The sequence below is a fragment of the Rhamphochromis sp. 'chilingali' genome (assembly GCF_963969265.1).
Source record: "Rhamphochromis sp. 'chilingali' genome assembly, chromosome: 1".
NCBI classification, from domain to species: domain Eukaryota; kingdom Metazoa; phylum Chordata; class Actinopteri; order Cichliformes; family Cichlidae; genus Rhamphochromis; species Rhamphochromis sp. 'chilingali'.
This window is the reverse complement of record NC_137929.1, coordinates 39,386,709-39,408,793: the sequence shown is the minus strand read 5'-3', so window position 1 is coordinate 39,408,793 and position 22,085 is coordinate 39,386,709. Positions and strand designations below refer to the sequence as shown.

Below are 22,085 nucleotides of genomic sequence, written 5' to 3'. Positions count from 1 at the left end.
GTTGTAACTGCTGTATTAATAAATAATGAAAGTGCCTTTTAGCTACACTTAGTAACTAAAAAGCACACTTACACACTTAGTTACTCATTTCCATGGCTACATTTTTAGATAGCAGAGCAAAGCTGCAAACAAAGTAGCTGTTTATAGACTTGAATGTGTTTTACAGAATTAACGCTGTAAGTCAAATAAAGGCAGCAATAAGAGGAAGCAAGCAGTTCAGCAAGGCAGAGTTACCATGGAAATCTGATAACGTACAGTTATCCGATTGTTCAGTCTGACGTCACTAGCCATGTCTGGGTCTAAACTCCGCTGCAGGTCCATATATCAAACGATCACTATGGCATTACTGAGAGTTGAAAAACTGTCTAAACTCTTTCATCTTTAATAAAATGATCAGCGTTCTGCACTACCAGGTGTAACAATTGAGTTTAACATCCAGGCATCCATGAAAACGGAATTTATGACATTTAACGGAGTTAGAAGTTAGCAGGGAGTTAGCTCGCTAGCTTCTATCTAAATACAATATAGCATGTCCTGACTGCGGGGTTTTAGAAACAAATTAAAACGTACAGCTCTGTTATTACTTCCAGCATAAATGAAGACAGAAAACTAAACAGCAGTGACGTTTGTAGGGTTACTGAAGTTGGGCTAGCTGGTATATAATGATGTGCTACGTGACCGCTAGCGACACAGGTATGTTAGCATAATATAAACAAGCTAACTTTTTTTCCACTCGATAAAAGTTAATGTGAGTGTTCTCGGTGGTCAGGAACAAATGTAATCGCATGGCAGGATGCTGTAAAAGGACCAAACTTCAGCCAGGAGAACAACTGAGATAATCCATCCACAATACGAGGTTAGTCATTCATATACTGCTGCATGGGCTGGGCTGTAGTTACATCCTAAGGTTTTAAAAACTGAGCTTAATAAATAAATGATTAGTGGTAATAAAAGCCGAGGGAGGTCAACAGTGATCACTGACTGTTTTAGGAGCTTTTTGAGATCAAATAGAAGAAAATACATAACATTAAACATGTTAACAACACAAAAGCCATATTAAACGCAGACTACTTTAGACCCGGAAGTAGGATTCGTCGCGTCATCACTGAACAACCGGATAGGTGAAACACAGTTGTGCTTCCTGCACCCTTTACTTTATAAGATGGTGGACTCCAGCTCGTATTGAGGCGATTTGCTGCTGAGTGTGAAGAGGAGGGAATGAGAATCAGCACCTCCAACTCTGAGCCGTGATTGACACTGGATAATTGTTGAAGTCATAACTGTGTTTTAGGGATGAGTTCTGGCCCAAAGCACAGGATTTTAAGGATCTTGTGGCAAGAATGGAGTGGGAGATTGGCAGGTGGATTGGGTGATACTGTGTGACATCTGCAGTGATATGGATGCAGGACCAGTGTGGTGTAGTGAAGTGAGAGCTGAGTGTGAAAGTGAAGCTGTCTGTTGGCAGGTTGATTTACAGTGGGGCAAAAAAGTATTTAGTCAGCCACCGATTGTGCAAGTTCCCCCACTTAAAATGATGACAGAGGTCAGTAATTTGCACCAGAGGTACACTTCAACTGTGAGAGACAGAATGTGAAAAAAAAATCCATGAATCCACATGGTAGGATTTGTAAAGAATTTATTCGTAAATCAGGGTGGAAAATAAGTATTTGGTCAATAACAAAAATACAACTCAATACTTTGTAACATAACCTTTGTTGGCAATAACAGAGGTCAAACGTTTACTATAGGTCTTTACCAGGTTTGCACACACAGTAGCTGGTATTTTGGCCCATTCCTCCATGCAGATCTTCTCGAGAGCAGTGATGTTTTGGGGCTGTCGCCGAGCAACACGGACTTTCAACTCCCGCCACAGATTTTCTATGGGGTTGAGGTCTGGAGACTGGCTAGGCCACTCCAGGACTTTCAAATGCTTCTTACGGAGCCACTCCTTTGTTGCCCGGGCGGTGTGTTTTGGATCATTGTCATGTTGGAAGACCCAGCCTCGTTTCATCTTCAAAGTTCTCACTGATGGAAGGAGGTTTTGGCTCAAAATCTCACGATACATGGCCCCATTCATTCTGTCCTTAACACGGATCAGTCGTCCTGTCCCCTTGGCAGAAAAACAGCCCCATAGCATGATGTTTCCACCCCCATGCTTCACAGTAGGTATGGTGTTCTTTGGATGCAACTCAGTATTCTTCTTCCTCCAAACACGACGAGTTGAGTTTATACCAAAAAGTTCTACTTTGGTTTCATCTGACCACATGACATTCTCCCAATCCTCTGCTGTATCATCCATGTGCTCTCTGGCAAACTTCAGACGGGCCGGGACATGCACTGGCTTCAGCAGCGGAACACGTCTGGCACTGAGGGATTTGATTCCCTGCCGTTGTAGTGTGTTACTGATGGTGACCTTTGTTACTTTGGTCCCAGCTCTCTGCAGGTCATTCACCAGGTCCCCCCGTGTGGTTCTGGGATCTTTGCTCACCGTTCTCATGATCATTTTGACCCCACGGGATGAGATCTTGCGTGGAGCCCCAGATCGAGGGAGATTATCAGTGGTCTTGTATGTCTTCCATTTTCTGATGATTGCTCCCACAGTTGATTTTTTCACACCAAGCTGCTTGCCTATTGTAGATTCACTCTTCCCAGTCTGGTGCAGGTCTACAATACTTTTCCTGGTGTCCTTCGAAAGCTCTTTGGTCTTGGCCATGGTGGAGTTTGGAGTCTGACTGTTTGAGGCTGTGGACAGGTGTCTTTTATATAGTTGATGAGTTCAAACAGGTGCCATTCATACAGGTAACGAGTGGGGGACAGAAAAGCGTCTTACAGAACACGTTACAGGTCTGTGAGAGCCAGAGATTTTCCATGTTTGAGGTGACCAAATACTTATTTTCCACCCTGATTTACGAATAAATTCTTTACAAATCCTACCATGTGAATTCATGGATTTTTTTTTCACATTCTGTCTCTCACAGTTGAAGTGTACCTCTGGTGCAAATTACTGACCTCTGTCATCATTTTAAGTGGGGGCACTTGCACAATCAGTGGCTGACTAAATACTTTTTTGCCCCACTGTATTTATACTCGGCTGCAGACACATATCAGGCAGAGATTTTTATCAAAAGGACTGTAAAACAAATATACTGAGACTAAACAATAATAGACAGTTACAAAGTTCTATTACACAGACATGAGCTTCACCGAGTGCCCAAAGAGGCAAAATAATTAGACACAAGTCCAAGACAAGTTTATTTTATTTTACAAGAACAAGAAGAAAACAACAGGAACAACACTCTGAATTTACCTTTGTATACCATACACACACCAATTACACTGTAAATGGATATATTAAACATTTGTCTTCTCATATACTCAGATAAAATATATACATAAATCAATTTCTCACAATTGATTAATTAATTTTTACAAATTCCCAAGGAGACAGAAAAAAGATCAACAAGTATATCTAAATATTAAAAACAAACTACCCTCTGTCTGCATGCTGTTAAACTACTGGAACTAGTAAAAGCTGTTTATGTCCCTGGGAATTTATTTGAACACTCTGGGGCATGGACAGAGGTAAGTTTGTTTTTATTTTACTTATCAGTCTTCAGATTGCTAACAAATATCTATACACAGGGTTCGTATGGGTGCTTGAAATCCTTGAAAATGCTTGAATTGTATTGTTGTCTTTTCAAAGTTTGAAAAGTGCTTGAATTTCAGATGTGGTGCGTAAAAGTGCTTGAGAGTGTAACTGTATTTCATTCACCACAAATAATTATCTGATTGAATAGTTTTCCTGTCAGATAGAGAAATAAAATGAGTCGCAAAATGTAAAAGCAAAATTTCCCCGCCTGGGCTGCCTTGCGTCTGTTTCAACGTGTGACCCCGCCCCTCCCTCGGACAGTCAGGGATGAGTGCGCTAACATACCTGTCGGTTGCTGTTGTAATGAGTGTTTGATGGAAAATGACAATGGCGGATTTTGCGCTCTCTAGTCGCATGATAGGTGAGTGCTAGTAAACAATTTTCCAGTACATGTACGTAACACATGCTGTTTTTTAAAATTATGATTATTATTTTGTTAGTGTGATGCAGTATGGCGCTGCTATTATGGAATATGCTGTGAACTTAGCTAACATTACTTAGCAGTGATATGAGTTAATTTACTCAAGTGAAAGCTTTAAACATTAGCCCAATACATAACTAGCCAACTTAAAGCTTTCTGATTAACCGTCTCCATTTCAACTTGGGTTTAACGTGCGGACTTCAAACCATTTACCAGTTTTTAAATTGTGTTGATAGGACATGTAAAACCGATGTTTTTTGTTTTTTTCTGAATAAAACAGTGGCGTTTAATCCGGGAAGAAACGGTAAAAACTGCGTTTTCTAAGGAGAGCGCTAGCGAACAGGCTTTGCTTGTGAGTGAAAAAAAAAAAACTCCTTCCCTATTGGTGGAAAAAATGTACCGTGTCGACCAATCAAAAAATGATATGGCAGCATGTGGCATTTGTTTGTTTAGGAGTGACCGGCGAGAGAGAGAGATTGAGCGAAAGAGAGAGAGAGAGTTTTGATACGTGAGAGATATGTGACATTTACCGTGTTTGGAGTCTCAAGTGTAGTGGTGTAGTCGTTGTCGTAGTGTAGTCGTTGTTTTGTGTGTGAGTTCTACTAGTGAATGTCACAGTTGCCACCAAAGGCAGATTGCAGTGTAAACACTGAGTGACACACCTGGGGCCTGTTCTTCGTACCGCGCTAAGTGAGTTAGCTGGATGAGATTGTTGACGATTTCGCGTGATCCTGGATCGTTCGGTTCCCCGAAGCCCATCCGGGACTTGCTGTCATAGCAACAGAGCCGTAAGCGTAAACCTGCTGGGGAGCAGGTTTACTTTATGTAAACAGGATTAGATCGCGGCCACGCAGGTATGTCCGCGTCATTCATACGAAAGCAACAGCGATATTCCACCACTGTTTCACCATAAATAAATAACATCAATGTAACTAAAGATAATGCAGCACTTGATCCTTTTATTGATGTCACACAGATACATACAGGTCATTTCCTAAAAAAGGGAAATGTACTATTAACATTCTATTACATGTATGTGATTATTACAGATGTAATTCATATTTCAGAGTAGTAATTGTAAATTACTTCGTGTAATCAAGATGAGAGACCACGGCTATAAAAGCGAAGGTGGATTTGGGAAGTCTGTCGCAGTCATATCCTGTCCGTTTACGCGAGCAACCCATTGCGGAAGGTGCAAGATTGATAAGGAGAGTCCTCAGAATTCAGCGTATATTGCGGGACAGACAGGATCCTTTAGCTCAGCGAGACAGTGTGCTCATAGAGAGATATCGATTTTCCCGTGAGGGTATTATTCACTTAACCAACTTGTTGACGAGGGGGTGCAGGACCACCACCTGTCTTTTTTTTTGCTCTGCCCTTTTCTTGGTTGCTGTTATGAACAAACAAACAGAGTATTCCAGGGTCTCTTTCCAAGAGACGACAAGCAATATAAGTGATAAATATTACCATTCTGTAGAATATTCTTATATTTCACTTTTACTTGTTCCCATGTTCTAGTGGGTCCTGTTGTGGCTCTAATGTGAAAGGGGATATAATATAACATATTATAATATAATATAATGTAATATAATATTGGATAATATGGTGTGATATGATAAATCTACCCTACCGCCTACTGGTGTTGGCCAGAGGGGCCGATGGCGCAATATGGCAGCCTGGCTTCTGTCAGTCTGCCCCAGGGCAGCTGTGGCTACAACCGTAGCTGCCTCCACCAGTGTGTGAATGTGAGAGTGAATGAATAGTGGCATTGTAAAGCGCTTTGGGTGCCTTGAAAAGCGCTATATAAATCCACTCCATTATTATTGTTATTATTGAATTACTTACGAGTTTGATTTGTCAGCAACTTTCTGCCAGCCCTCTCTCCTTGCTTTTGCAGCCTTTGCAGTGTTCCCTTGCGTTTTAATTAAACTCTGAAACTCCTGAAATCCCTCACTCAAGAGTTCTTGCTCTGCTGCCGAAAAATACCGAGCGCGCTCCTTCGACATTTTCGCCGACCAATCAAAGGGTTGCCGATCAATGTTTCTACTATCGATGCGTAGCCCCTGTTGGGCCACCCAGTGATCTCACATTACTTCATCCAGCTATACTAATCGTCAACAACAGGTGTGTTCGGGGAACCGGAATAGCGAGCTCAGAGTTAGCGCGATGATTTGGTCTTGGATGTTTCATTTGATCTTGGATGTAGTAAGCGACGTACGAAGCACAGGGCCCTGGGCCCTATTTCAGGAAGCCGGTTTAGTGCAAACTCTGAGTAAGTATACCCTGAGTTAACGAAAACTCTGGGTTTTCGGTTTCACAAAGCGAGTTTAGATTAATTCTGAGTGAGTTACTATGACGACACACTCCATGAAGCTAACCTGCTCCCTAGCAGGTTTACTTCAACTAACCCTGACTTTCTCTGCCTCTTTGTCAGAAACCTGACTGTAGGAAGTGTCAGACATGGCCTGCCCCTTCCTTGAAGAGCCAGTAGATGTTGAAGCCCAAATTCTCCGCAGAGCTCTCTGCCGGGAGAGAGTGATTAGAGCGCGTTCGGACATTTTATCATTTCCTGATGATCTCCTGTGTGAACGTTACCGTTTTTCAGCACAATCTATAATTCATTTGAATAACATCCTCAGGCCTAATATTGCTCATGTGACACATTGCGGACATTCTCTCAGTTCTGTACATATTATTTGTATTGCACTTCGGTTTTTTGCAAACGGGAGCTTTCTGTATAATCAGAATCAGAATCAGAATACTTTATTGATCCCTGGGGGAAATTATTTTTTGTTACAGTGCTCCATTTTAAACCAACATTAAGACAAGACAGACAATACACTAACTAAGAATAGTACAATATATACATATATATACATACATACATACATAAGTCACTTATAAATAAATAGTTGGAAAAGAAACATGTGTAGCTGTAGCAGCAAACAGTGTGTTAAGTGGATGCGTTGTACAGGGAGATGGCCACAGGCAGGAATGATTTCCTGTGTCGTTCAGTGGTGCTTTTCGGTAATCTCAGTCTCTCACTGAACGAGCTCCTGTGACTGACCAACATGTCATGGAGTGGGTGGGAGGTGTTATCCAACATTGTCTTTATCTTGGACAGCATCCGCCTCTCCGACACCACCTTGAGGGAGTCCAGCTCCATCCCCACAACATTGCTGGCCTTACGGATCAGTTTATTAAGTCTGTTGGCATCTGCGACCCTCAGCCTGCTCCCCCAGCATGCAACAGCATAGAGGATCGCACTGGCCACAACAGACTCATAGAAAATCCTCAGCATTTTCTGGCAGATGTTGAAGGACCTAATATTGGTGACGCTGAGCACGTTTCCAAGGCTACCGTCTGTCGGGCAGTCAGGAATGTTACAGTTGCACTGAAACGTCTCCTGTACTCGTTTGTGGTGTTCCCCGGTCATAGACCCACAAGATTTATCAAAGAGGGATGCCACAAAATTGCAGATATCAGGATGAACAAAACTCAATTCATGATGTGGTGATACTTGAACTACTACTTAAATTTTACATTTATTCTCACGGTTCCCAGGCGTGATTGGCTGTATAGATGGCACTCACATTCCAATCATTGCTCCTTCAGTAAATGAAGGAGACTATGTGAACAGGAAGTCTTTCCACAGCATTAATGTACAGGTACATAGCTCCCTGTAGCATTTCAAACTAACAAATGATTTCATTATAGTAATGGATGCTAATTTGTGTTCTCTGCACTGTGAAGATCATATGTGATGCTGCCAACATTATCACAAATGTGGAAGCCAACTGCTCAGCCTCTGTGAGTGGTGGTGGTGGAGGACCCCCACCTGTTTTTCGGGCCTCCGCTTTTTTTTCTGTTGGCTATAACGGGTCACATTTGAGCATACAGAGTAAGCAAATATGTACTTGTAATGTGCTCAGATAATTTCAATAAGTGCTTACAGAGGGGAAATTAATGTAGCCTCTAACGGCTGTGTTACTTTTTTCCCGCAAAATTTGCATGTTATCGGCATATGCTGCCATCAGAATTTCGGCCTCAAGCGCTGTAAAATACATTGACCGCGCCTTCTTTCCCTCCGTCTCCATGGTGACTCGCTTAATCTGTGCTCCACTAATCAGGGCTTTATGTATCCTCGTGCGCGCGCTTAACTTGGGGTTAAAGCAACTCCGCGTTGACTGAACTAATTGTTATCAGCCTTTCTGAAACCGAATATTCCGAGTTGGACAGTTCGGGGTTACTCAACCCTGAGTATCGTTTTTCACTCTGAGTTTTCTAAACCGACTTCCTGAAATAGGGCCCCGCTGTCAGACCTGCAGGTTTATCCCTGTGCTGTTCTCCTCTGTCTTAGAGTGGACACAAACTATGTACAATTGTATGTACAATAATGTACAATTTGTATTTGCATTTCAAGTTATGAAAATGATTCCTTAAACATGCTTGTGGTTTTTACAGTCAGAAATATCACTTTCTACTCGTATTTTACATTTTGTCTGAATTTAGATAAATTGTGCTGATACAGTTTGTCAAAATGAGAAAATAACAGATTGGCAAGATAAACAGTTTTTAAAGGTGAAATATAGAGGCTAAATCAAAACTAGTCAAAAACGGCCAGTTATACCCTGGACCCCAGAGGGTTAGAGGCTAAAAGCAAAGATGTCACCAAGTACTGTTTATATTTGTGTGTATTGCTGCAGCTTATTTGAGTATTAACTTGGTGCCTTTGGGTGAAATAATGGTAATATGAGGGAGCGATCTATATGGTCACAAAGAATAGCCACTTGTTTCTGTGCTACCAAAGTTCCCTGGCTTTCATTCAAAATGTGTTTATCGTCAGCACCGACACATTAAACTGCTTAAACATTATAAATGTCTTCAAGCTCACACTGAGGCCTGTGGGGCACTCTCAGCCACTTAGACAGTTCACACATTTATGTGTATTTGTACATGAATATTTCATACTTTAAGGGTGCCTGTTTATTTAAGGGAGATGAACAAAATACATTGGAATTGTACATAATCACATCACAGATGATAAACTAAATAGATTTTAAGTAGATGCTTGTGCATTCTTAAAGTCTCATATGTTGCATTGAACTATGTGATCTTTTCAAAGCCTCCCAGTCAGTGCTGTTCTCCATGCCTGTCTGACTGTACACGATGTTATTAGCACAAACACTTTAAAGGTATTATTTAGGACTTCAGCAATAATACAGACAGCAATGTAGTTAGCAATAAAACAGTTTAATTGGGAATTAACAAACAACAAACAAACTTCTGTCTCCTATTTTTTGTCACACAGGAAAGAAGCATCAATATCTGATGAGAAGACATTTCCTTTTTGGGGGTTTTTCAACAGGAGATGAATATCTCTAACAAGTTGATTTGTTCACATTTTCACATCTTCATTTTTAAGTGAAATGTGCATTTTGAGTTTATACACTATATGCATATAAGGAGCTTTAACACCAATGATAACTACCCTCATAAACACTGCATGCATACAGCATTCAAATGGATTTAAACTGCAGTAGCTGCATAAATGAGGACCAATGAACTGTTACTGTTTCCTTCCTGTCACAGATGTAGTCACTGAGTTTGCTGCTGCTCCTTTGCAACGAGATGATGATACACTAAAGACTGATGCACAAAATCTATACACTGCTTCAAATATACATTGAATACATTTGGTGTGAAGCCCCGTATCAGCTGATGAACACAAACTTCATACTTACTGATGTTCATGTAAATGTTCACAGCAGGTGTTGGTAATCCATGCACTTTCACAGAAGTGAAATGATTAACTAAAAATACTTTTACATTGTAATCAACAAAGCAGAGTGTCACTAATTCAAAGTATCTCATTAAACTAATGCAGACTCCTTTAACATATCTTTACCTTATGGTGAAATTTTAGTTTGGTCATAAGTTCACTCACAGAAAGTAAGCGCGCACAAGTTAAAAAGGAAATGGTGTCCTTAACCAGAAGTGACTGTGAGACAAGATGAAGTCCTCTCTCAGCTCCTCTCTGTTTTCTTACAAGTATTCGTAACTACTGTATTAATAAATAATGAAATTGTTTTGCAGTATTCAGTAACTCAGTAATGTTGCTCAGATTGTCTAACTATATAATGACAGTCTTTTAAAAATTCAGGAGATAATCATTTAGTTTCAAAAACAGAAAGAAACTCAATGACAAAAATCTGATTAATGACATTTACAAACATTTCACTCTTGTACAAACTGTTTTCAGTGAGATCAGATGAAGTAAATTCAGATGATGAAACTCAGTTACACAGCTACATTTTTGCATAGCAGAGCACAGCTGCAAACACAGCAGCTGTTTATAGACTTGAATGTGTCTTACAGAATTAGAGGTATACGTATCACAGATCAAATAAAGGAAGCAACACAAGAATCAAGGCTGAGTTGCCATGGAAATCTGATTACGTACAGTTACTAGTGAAATACAGTTGTGCTTACTTCCCTCCTTGCTTCATAAGATGGTGGACTCCAGCTCATACTGAGGCGATTTGCCACAGAGTGTCAAGAGGAGGGAATGAGAATCAGCACCTCCAGCGCTGAGCTGTGATTTTCAGCTCAGAAACGATGAAGTTCTAACTGTGGTTTAGGGATGAGTTGTGGCCCAAAACACAGGTGAGTGTGGAGTGAGAGATTGGCAGCAGGATTGTGTGATACTGGATGATATACAGTGATGGACAATTTGGACACATATTTAAATATTATAAGAGAGATTATTATAAAAGAGCTGTCATGAAAAAAATGACCTAAAACTAATTTTGAACCTTTTAAAAAGATGATTAAAAACATTTACAATAAAATTTGAATATTTATAAGAAATCAAACAAAATGACAGGAGAAAGAGTATGTGCAGTTATTTACACTGCAGGATTAACCTGGTCCTGGACTAGTTCTTTTAAACAGTCATACAAGACATCTGATGTTTGCCTGAATAGGAAGTCTCGCAGTGTCACTTCTCATGACATGGATGAAGTGCTGCACAAGATTGTCTTTTGGAAAGTGGAGAATCACACAGGGTGATCTGCAGGTGGTTCTTGTGGAGTCTTGTTTTTTTTTTGTTTTGTTTTTTTCCATTAAATGGATTTTTGTGGCTGGGTCAATCAACCACTAAGATGACACTAAGAACCCAAATTGACAGTATTTCTGTCCTGCCTGGAAAGGCAGGGCTCAATGTCTACTCACAGTTCTTTAGTGACACACAAAACTCACACCTTGCATAGACATCCACTGCTGAGTTAGTCTGCAAGGTGGCTCTTACTATATGTTAGTTAAAACTCTGTGCTCTGGACCATATACCATATGCTCAATAGTGCAACGGTGCTCTCTCGCCACAAGGGGGATCTCCCACACAGTTGACAGCCTTTCCAACAATTTCATTGATACATACATATGAAATGAAAATACACATTTGTGCTAAAAGTTCTATGTCCTATTTTACTATTTGTACATGTTTACTTTTATGGCTAAAAGTCTAGATTTTGCCATTTGGACTTTTTTTCTTTTGTTGTTGTTTTTTTGTTCATTTAACTCTGTTTCACAAGTCTGACACATTTATTCAGCATGTAACAGCTACAAAAAACTGATCTATGGTATATATTTGAAAGAAACATAAACTCAGACTATCAGGATCATTGCTTTGAATTCAAAATCTCCTTTTCACTAAAAGTGACTTCAAGTTTTTAAAAGACTTTAAAGAGAAAAAGAGAGGAAAAAACAGTGCTGCTGTTAAGATTTTAGAGCTGTGGCTGAATTTGGATTGACATCATTGTAGTCAGAGCTCTCCTCTGGGTCACCACGTTGCTTTGTTGAGGTGATCAAATGAAAGCATTTCAAAACAAACTCCCTCTGTTTTGTCCACAAATGCATTTATTATCAGTGAGAATAATTACCAATGTATATTTTGCATTTCAAATCTCACATTTTGTGCACTCACTTGTCTTGTTAATGACTTTGAGAATCCCAGATGTGACATTGTTGTAATCACCTTCTGCTGGACCTGAAATAATAATCTGATTGACTTTAATGTCAAACACAGTTATTGTATAATCATCCAGCTTCCACAAGCTCTGTATTAATGAAAGTGTAAACTTTACCATTTTCAGTGTTTTCACACCTTCTGACTGTCTCATAGACACAACAAACACCTGCAGGTCAGAGAAAATCAGTCACCTCATGTCTGTGATACTAATTTAAACACAAATATTCTTGCAAATAACATTTGTATTAAAAGTACAGGTACAGTCTTGTTGCAAATAGCATCAGAAATTTTGAAACTACATGAAAAACTAACCATGAAGAAGAGAGGAGTACACTTGCTGCTGATCTTCATCCCGATTGAGCGTCTGCTCATTAGCAGCACCTTTATTAAAAATTATAAACAATATGTTTGTTTTATGTTCTTGTGGATTATACATTCTTGTGAACAGTTCACACTTCATGACCCTATGCTGCATCTGTTTATTTAGTCATTTTAAAAAAATAAAATATCTAATATCAGAAGAAGAAAAAAAACAAAGTCTCACCTTTCAACTTTTTGCAGCAATACAACAAGAGCAGGATGAAAATAAATGTAATTCCAGAAATTAGTCCAACGATCATCAGAACAGGAAACAAAGAGATTTCAGCAGTGGGGACATCTGCTGTAGTTGAGAAACATATTTAAAAAACTGGACTGAATAAGTCTGGACTGGACTATAAGTTATTATAATAGCATGAGAGAAACAGATAATACACCAATGTCTGCCAGGTGCAGCCCACACACTCTCTCCTGTGTAATTTACTCCCCATAGAAACGTTAAGCTTCTGTTTCAAATCATACTTGGGTAATGTGTCAGCACTGTGCTCTTTTTTTCAGTAATGATAATTATACAGTAGATATTGAGCCAGCCTAGAAGTGGATTCATATCGTCATCTATTCTAAATATTGTATAAAGAACATAATGAATACTGACAAATTGAAGTAATCACTCTAATCTGTCTTTACACCTGTAGACTCCATCATGGGGTTAAAAAGCATGTTTAAACCTGAATTAGTTTTTCTTTAGAAGTTTAGTAGTTTTCCATTCATACTCCCACTCAGTGTCTTCTCCGTGGATCTCACATCTGCTAATTATCTTATCTATCACTTTTTGTATTTCTAGAAGAAAAAATAAATAAACTCACCAGTTGTGTTAACGTGAACTTGTTGGCTGTCCTCTGTGTAGTAAACTGGGTTTCCTCTTCCTCCTCTGCACCTGTAGAGTCCTTCCTGTGAGACACTGATTTGTCCATTTGAGTGGAAAACTGCATCTTGTGTGGTCAGGGCTTCAGAGGATTTCTCATCTCTGTACCAGTAGTATTTCCATCCAGATGATGATGATGGGTTCACAGAGCAGGTCAGGGTCACACTGCCCCCTACTGGAATGTCTCTCATATCAGACGTTATTTGAGCCCTTGGTTTATCTGCTGTTGAGTTTAATCAAAGACAGAGAGAAAATAAAGCCTGTGTGTGGGGTAAATATATACCATACACAAGCTGGGATCACACCACCTCATGTTATCAGTGTATGTTGTATATATATTCCTCTGTGTCCAACAACACAAAGGAAGGAATATGACCAAATTTAAATGGTATGAGTACTCCTACAGACCTATAATGCATTTCATTCTTTTGCTGCTTTTTCTAAAAATTTCACTATGATTCTTCTTTGGATTTATATACTAGTACTTGTGCTTATTCTGTGTGATTCCTTCCCATTACCACAACAGAAGACTAACCAAAGACACAGAATGTCTTACTAATGGAAGTTTAATTCCCAGATCATGCAGCTGCACAGAGTAATTTGAAATAGAAACACTTTAATAATGAGACTTTTAATTTCAGATTAATTTTTTTCATTTGTTTTGATTATTTGTTCATGGCAACAGCTTGATGAGGGAATAGTATTCTTCCTACATCATTAGCAGAAATATATCAACATATCTCCCCAATTGTCCCATAAAAAAGTTTTGCAGAATCATAAAAAAAGGGTTACAATGACAGCATTAAATGTACTCAGAATTTCATATTTCAGATGAGTATTTCAACAGGAATCATCAAATTATTGGTCACTGAGGACTTACCTAATACAGTTATAGAGACAGTATTACTGTTCTTTGTATAATACGCGCGCTTACAGCTGCCAGAGCACTGATATTCACCACCATCACCTGTAGATGTCATTTGTAATGTGGAGTCTTTGTGTGTGCTGTAGGGGGTAAAATTTTGACCATCCTTGGTGATTTTGTATTGCCAGTCAGTATCTTCTCCTTCATTCATGTCACATATGAAAGTAACAAACTCTCCAATGAAAAAACTGAATGAGTTGGGTTCAATAGTTAGCACAGCATCTAGATTGAAACACAGACCATAAGGAATCTAAAACACTAGTAGTGAAGGCAAAATCTGTTCATAACATGAAAATATAGTGATTAAAAAAATAAATAGAAACATGATAAAGAGTGATGCTTTAGTTTGAGATTGATTTTTAGTAAAAAAAGAAAGAAGTTAAAACAAAGTGAAAACTGTTCAGTTACAGAATTAGGATTACAAATCAAATAAAGGAAGCAATAAGAGGAAGCAAGTAGTTCAGCAAATAGCATTCGTATTAGCATTCAGGGAAATTGGCAGATTAATTGGAGGTACATTTGCAATGATGTTGACCCTGTACTGGTCTGTTTTGGTAAAGGGTGGACTGAGTGTGAAAAGCGAAGCTGTCTGTTGGCAGGTTGATCTATCTTCCTTCCTATGTGTGTGGTCACAAGCTCTGCATAGTGAGTGAGAGAATGAAAAGGCTGCAATAAGCTTCCTCTAATGTATCTTAAAAGTTGTTGTTTTTTTTGTTTTTTTTAAAAACTGCTTCACTGAAAAGTGACTTGCTGCAAAATTATAGTGCAAAAACAAACTATTACCAGGTGCTGTCAGAGGATTGAGCTACAGTCTGGGGGTTATAATTTGAATCTGATCTAGGTCACTCCACCAGAAATCATGAGGTCTTTTATTCTCAGTAGATAAAAATCTGTAGCACCGAAGACATTAATGATCAAGTGTCTTTTAAACAGCAGGCTTCTCAGAGAAAATAGTAGTTATTATTTATCAGTTTGTTCACTGTTTGTGTCATGATCTGGGTGAGTGGCGGGGAAATTACTTCAAGTTCCCGAGTTCCCTTTGTCTCCGCCCCTGGGCAGGTCCGTTGTCTCTCCAGCAGCCTGCACACCTGGAGTTGATTCAGGATAACCTGGTTGAGGAGTTAAGCTCCACATTGACTCTCCTTCACTGCCAGTTTGTCAACAACCTCAAGTTGGTAATTGGCTCCATAGTCCATGCTATTGTCACTTTGTACAGTGCTTACCTTGTTTTCGTGTGCCACAGCCTTCCTGGACTCACCACGCCCCTTACCATCAGCTCCAGTTTCTCTCAGACAATCTCTCCAATCTGAAAACCTCTCTGATTCTTACCTGCCTGCCCTCCAGCCATCTCACACTCTCTCAAACACAGCACAACTCAGGTCAGCCAACTCAAATCTCTAACTCACCTGGATACTCACTGCATCTCTTTCAAAGCCAATTCCACTCCAGCTACAAGGAAGATAAGATAAAATAAGATACACCTTTATTAGTCTACGGAGCCCCGCAGGGGACATGGGAGAAAAAAAATTAAGACGGACTTTTGCGAGATCTCGCAAAACTAACTCGGGATCTCGCAAAAGTTTTAGCCGCATTCTTCGGAGGCTGCCAGCTGGAAGCCGACCGGGAGGTCGAGGCACGATGTGCCGGGAAAGCGGTGTTCCTCCCGGCTGTAGTAGGTCTCGACCTCCCGTTAGCTTCGAGATGGTGGGTGTCAGATCTCCGAAAACGTCGGAGACTTTTGCAAATATGTGATGTCTTGTAAACCGAGCAGATATCTGACGTTTACACAACTACATTCACGCCTCAAAATATCTTAAACGTTTATTTTGTGACCTAGAAAGAGTAATATTACAACTAAGTAGCTGCCGCCATTGTTGGAATTCAACTGCTGCGAGATCTCGCAAAAGTTTTGCGAGGTCCCGAGTTAGTCTTGCAAGATCTCGCAAAAGTCCGTCTTAATTTTTTTTTCTCCCATGACCCCTGCGGGGCTCCGTATTAGTCCCACACATGAGAAATTTTTTGGTCACGGCACAAAGTACAAGACGTACCCAGAACCGTTCCCTGTGGGGCCCTCGTACTGCAGACGACCCTGTCCGACACACAGCCCTGAGTTCTTACATACTGTGGTCGGTCGGTGAGGTAGTTCAGTATCCATGTAGTGAGGTCATGGTCCACTTATGTATTCTCCAGCTTGTCTTTTAGAATTGTGGGAAGAATGATGTTAAAGGCAATGGAAGAATCAATCAAAGAACATGATTCTCACAGCGGTCTTCAGGTGAGAGAGGAAATGACGTAGGAGGTGAAAGCACAATAACAGTAATATTCACCACCTCCAAGCCTCCCTACTCCTCGCCACCATCCTAACTCCTAACTCCACCCTAACATCTTTCAGTCAACACCAAACCCATCACATGAACTGACTGCTGGAGCTTCTTGCTCTAAAGAATAAGATTTTATGATAACTTTTTATCGTTCATTTAAGTGTCAGATCAGTGCAACCTTCCTTCCTTCCCTGGTTAGCAGGGCCACTGTCAGTGGATCCTTCCACCCTAACACTAAACTACAGTATGTTATATTTTTATAACATAAAATCCTTACCTTCCTTAGTGAAGTTTTAAGCTCAATCAAAGAATATGTGAAATCTCCAGATTCAACTAAAAGAGTTACACATTTATACATAAATGATCATAATCACAGTTTACACATGTATAATTCACTGCATATACTTCAGCATTTTGTGTGTCATCGTGGTCTTTGACTGATTAATCGAGACAAGCTTCACCTATACAAATCAACTAAATGTTAGATTAATGATTAAAATTTCTATATTTGGATTTGATCATCTTTTAAATAAACTGGCCAGAACGTCACATGCATAACAAAATTAATAAAACTTATTGTGGATAAGGCTGACCTGGGAGAGCAGGAGCATGTTGACCATTTTGAGATTCATCCTGGTTGATCATGTGGTTCGTTGCAGAGCTCTGATTTGTGCTCCCAGTTCTGGTGGGACACATAATGTAGTAAAACTTCAAAGAAACACAGGATGTAATTCTAGTTTGATAAAATGGGAGAGGGGAGATTTGAACCAACCTCATAAGGAAGGAATCTGTAAAAAAGACAATTGCATTGATTTATTGTATTGTGTTACTGGTGCAGTAACAGTACATGTAGTCTTCATATGTGGTTCTGGATAACTACATCATATTCAGTCTAATATTAGATGAATAATGGTCTCACCCCTTGAATATTTGAAGTAACACAACAGCAGAAGAAGAAGAAAAAGTAAAACTCCACAAATGAGTCCAATGATCAAAGGAGTGAGAAATGATGAGTTTTCAGAGTGTGTAATAAATAACAGGTTCTAATAAGATGCTGTCATGGTTCAGCTCAAAAGGCATGATAATAATAATGGAAGAGGCACAACTTCAGCCAAAAGTGACTTTTTTTTTTTTTAACAATAATTAACTTGTTAGTCAGTGTTGCCATTGTGTCAAGTAAGAAAGCTGAGACACCCAGCTCGCAAGTGCTCCACAGAGACTGTCCATGTTTTCCTAACTTCACAAATTAAAACCAACCTATCAGAACCTGTGCTATTGACACAATCACTTTATTACAGCTCTTTGTCAAATGTACAGACAGTTGTTTTATGAGCTTGTTTAATAGAAAAATGAATATTGTAGTTAGAAATATACACTATACACTTACAAAATGATATGTTCTTTTAGACTTAGAATTAATCTCTTAAAAATACATAGGAGCACACACTGGTTTGTGAAAGTTGTCAAGTTGCACTGCCTCCTTGAGTACAGTGGTCGAGATGGACCATTCTGCCTAATCGCTGTTTATGTATGTGGCTAGAAACCAGCCATATATGCAGAACGGTAAGGGTTGAGGAGAAGAGAACTCTATACCAGCTGAAAGTTGATGACACAAAGTGGTGACAAACTGTCTACAATGAGGCTACTATCAGCTGCAGCTCTTTGTCTGACTAACAATGTAACATGCTTTGTAGACCATTGAATTCATCCTGTGCTGACCATTATGACATTTGTCAAATGGAGATCACACAACAAACATGACTTACTTGATGCTGACAATGTGAAGGCTTCACTCCACTCTGTTGAAGAATATGAGTCATCTCTGCGTCGACTCTTACACATGTAGTCTCCACTGCTGGACTCAGAAACTCTGAATGTCACATCATTATTGTGTGTCCACTGTGTGGGTGTCCTGGGTCCTCTCCATTCATACTCCCAGTCAGTGGTTTCACCTCCTTCCTGCACCTCACATGTCAGAGTGATCGTCTCACCTCTGAATATCTGAGGCCAGTTGGGTCGTTGTTTTACAACAACTTTATTGGAAACTGTTTACACATATTAACAGTTGAGATACAAACAGAAACATGAAATCAACACAGAAAACTCAACATTGTACGTTTGATAATCATGAGTGAATGTATATTTCAAACTAAATGACTGAACTCACAGGTTTTCTCAATGGTGACATCATCACTTATATCAGTGTAGTAAACTGGGTTTCCTCTTGTTCCTCTGCAGCTGTAGATTCCTCCTTCAGATACTCTGATATCTCTGTTTTGTTGATCTCTGATTTTACCTTCAGAGGTTGTTTGGGTTTGTCTGAACCACTCATATTTCCATCCATCAGAGCTCTGCACAGAGCTGGTCAGTGTCACACTGCCCCCTACTGGTATGATTGTTGTTGCTGCTGTCAGTGTGGTCTTGGGATTATCTTCTGTTACGCCAAACCAGAAAAAACTAAATCAGGTTTTTTTTTCTCTTTCTCTCCAATTACAGAATCATCCATCCACTCTCTTCTACTTATACAATTCACGGTCAACCCACGCAGACATTGGGACACCATTCAAATTACACACAGAAAGGCCCTAGTACCCAGAACCTTCATCTTGTGAGGCAACATTGCTGACAACTGTTTTGACCATGCTGCCTGCAATTGGAAAAAATATTCTCAGTCTCTGGCTCAATATGGGATTACTGTGACAATTATTCAATTTAAAAATCTCTAAATCAGCAGTGTAACAGTTTTTCAGTTGACCTGAAAAAGTCACACTGAATGTAAACTAATACAGTTACATTCACTGCTGAAGGAAACACAATGATGGTTGAAGAGGCATCTGTCTGATTTCAGTCAGCACAATTTCTGTAAAGCTTCTGATGTTTCTTTTTTCTCTCTCTTTTAAGTGAAATTTTATCTGTAATTGATATTATTACACATTAAAACACACACCTTTAGTAATGGTAGATTACAGAGTCTGTCACAATTTTAGCATTGCTTATAATGTAAAAAAGGTAAAATACAGTAATGTAAGTCCAGTAATTTATAATAAATAAGTATTTGCAAAGAAATCATACAAATATGTAGTGGTGATGTTCATTAAAGATTTACCTAAAACAATTACAGAGACAGTATTACTGTTCTTTGTCTAATGTGAATTCTTCCTGCGACCAGAGCACTGATATTCACCACTTTGACCTGCAAATTGAATTTCAAAAAGTTGGATTTTGTTCAGGTTGTAGGGAACAAAGTCTCGACCATCCTTGTTGATAACCGTGGCTCAGGGGGTTGGGAATCGCATCTGTAACTGGAAGGTCGCCGGTTCGATCCCTGGGCTCTCTGTCCTGGTCGTTGTGTCCGTGGGCAAGACACTTTACCCTACTTGCCTACTGGTGTTGGCCAGAGGGGCCGATGGCGCGATATGGCAGCCTCGCTTCTGTCAGTCTGCCCCAGGGCAGCTGTGGCTACAACCGTAGCTTGCCTCCATCAGTGTGTGAATGTGAGAGTGAATGAATAGTGGCATTGTAAAGCGCTTTGGGTGCCTTGAAAAGCGCTATATCAATCCAATCCATTATTATTATTATTATTATTTTGTATTCCCAGTCAGTGTCTTCTCCTTCATTCATGTCACATATGAACATAGCAAATTCTTGGATGAGAAAACTGGACCATCTGGGTTCAATATTTAGCACAGCATCTAGATTCAAACACAGCCACACCATTAGAAATGTAAAAGATGTTTATGTAGGATGTAGGGTCTGCATGTTCATAAAATAAGAATTATGCCGAGAATTAAAAAAATAAAAACAGAATGGAAATAACTTGATGCAGTATGTCAAAATTAACCTTTGCTATAGAAATTATTAAAAAAATGAAAACAAAAAACTGTTCAGTCACCTTGAGCATGTCCAGTGCACAGGAGCGTACAGAGCACTACAATAAAGACAGATACTTAAGACATTATCAAACTAAAGACACTCAAATATTGCATAAATAAAACAGTGCTGATAATGACCCACAGCTTTTTTTACATCTTGGCTCATGTGATGAGGCACATGATCCAAAGTGAGTTAACGACCTCCTTAAGCTGGGCTTGCATCGTGCGATTTTTGGCCCATTTTGAGCCGATTTTTTAATCGTACGACCGTTTAGGTGATCGGCCCGATTTTGGCCTTCATCATGCATCGTGTAGTATACGTGGGGTAACAAGAAGCAATTAACACCTCACGACCAGCTCCCGATCATCAATCGCTTGGTCGGAAGGATTTCAAACCGGTTTGAAATCCTCATGACCGTCGTGAGGATGTCACCGCAGCTGCTCACACTGCGCATGCGCAAACACATAAATGTTGGTGAAAAAGACGGAGCAGCACAGCAGTGCAGCGTGTGATCTGGACACAAGCGATGGAGACACTTGTAGAACTTTGGAAAGCTCATCTGAGCCTTCAAAATTATCACGACCACAACAACCGTGAAAACAGTTGGAGTTACATTGCTGCTCACTCACAGCTGCCTGGTCAATGTTTTTCATTAGCAATTTAGCAAAGTTGATGGTGGTGGTGTGAGTCTGTGTGACTGAAAGACAGAGAGGGAGAGCGACAGAATTTCTGTTATAACCTTAATTTTATGGAGGCACAGTGTGAGCACTCAGGTCGGATCAGAGCATCGGGCCATATAGTGTGAGACCCTGCATCGTGACCTACGAACTTCTAACCCCTGCGAGTCAATCGTACAGTTTGAGCAGAAGCTGAATAATGCGACTGAAAAAAATCGCACAGTGTTTGCCCAGCTTTAAACGAGAACTCCCACCAGGGAGACTCAAATATGGCATAAACAAAACACTCAGGGTTTTACCAGTGGCTACTATGATTGGTACAAATGACTGATGCTCTGTTCTTCTTACTAAAACATGTTTATGGATCAGTATGAATCAAACAATAGAAGTCAGTGATGTACTCACAGAATAGGCCCAGCTCACAGAGCAAAGTGGCTCCCATCCTCACATCCAGCAGTGACACGTCTGAAAACTTCTACAACTTTCTGTAAAGAGAGAGAGTGAAGCAGCAGCACAGCAGACACCAAAGAGCTGTAACATACATCTGCTGATTGCTCTCAGATAAACATGTTAAATACTCTTTGTCATAAACAATTAGTAGCATGTCTTTTTTTCCACAAATGCAGTTTTTACATAAACCACTATTCAAAGCTAAGATTAGCTAACTAACTGAACCAAACCAGATGTAAAAATACCTCTCCAAATAAACAATAAATCAATTTCCATCTAAAATGAGAAAGAAATCTGCCCATGGTGCACTCCACTTAAGACAGCCAGGACATGCTCCAGCCCTCCTGAGACCCAAAGTTTTAACATGGTAAAACATGGATTCATAGACGATTAAAGCATTGTTGACAGATATGTCATACTCACTTATGGTACTGCTCACAGCAGTTGATGGTAATCCATGCACTCTCTTAGACAAAAATCCTGAGCTTCGCTAATGT

General features: G+C 39.8%; 1 pseudogene across 1 annotated transcript in view; it reads right to left on the bottom strand.

Moving 5' to 3' along the window:
- The window catches only part of LOC308408041 (Fc receptor-like protein 5), a 39,003-nt pseudogene extending 17,338 nt beyond the window's left edge, over positions 1-21,665 (bottom strand). Inside the window, exons 1-6 of the transcript in view lie at positions 21,544-21,665; positions 20,481-20,516; positions 20,165-20,280; positions 19,695-19,845; positions 18,756-19,019; positions 18,355-18,633 (exon numbers count right to left, since the gene is read on the bottom strand). The product of the transcript in view is annotated as an Fc receptor-like protein 5 (transcript). The remainder of the gene's footprint in view (positions 1-18,354; positions 18,634-18,755; positions 19,020-19,694; positions 19,846-20,164; positions 20,281-20,480; positions 20,517-21,543) is intronic.
- Between the last annotated feature and the right edge of the window lie 420 nt (positions 21,666-22,085).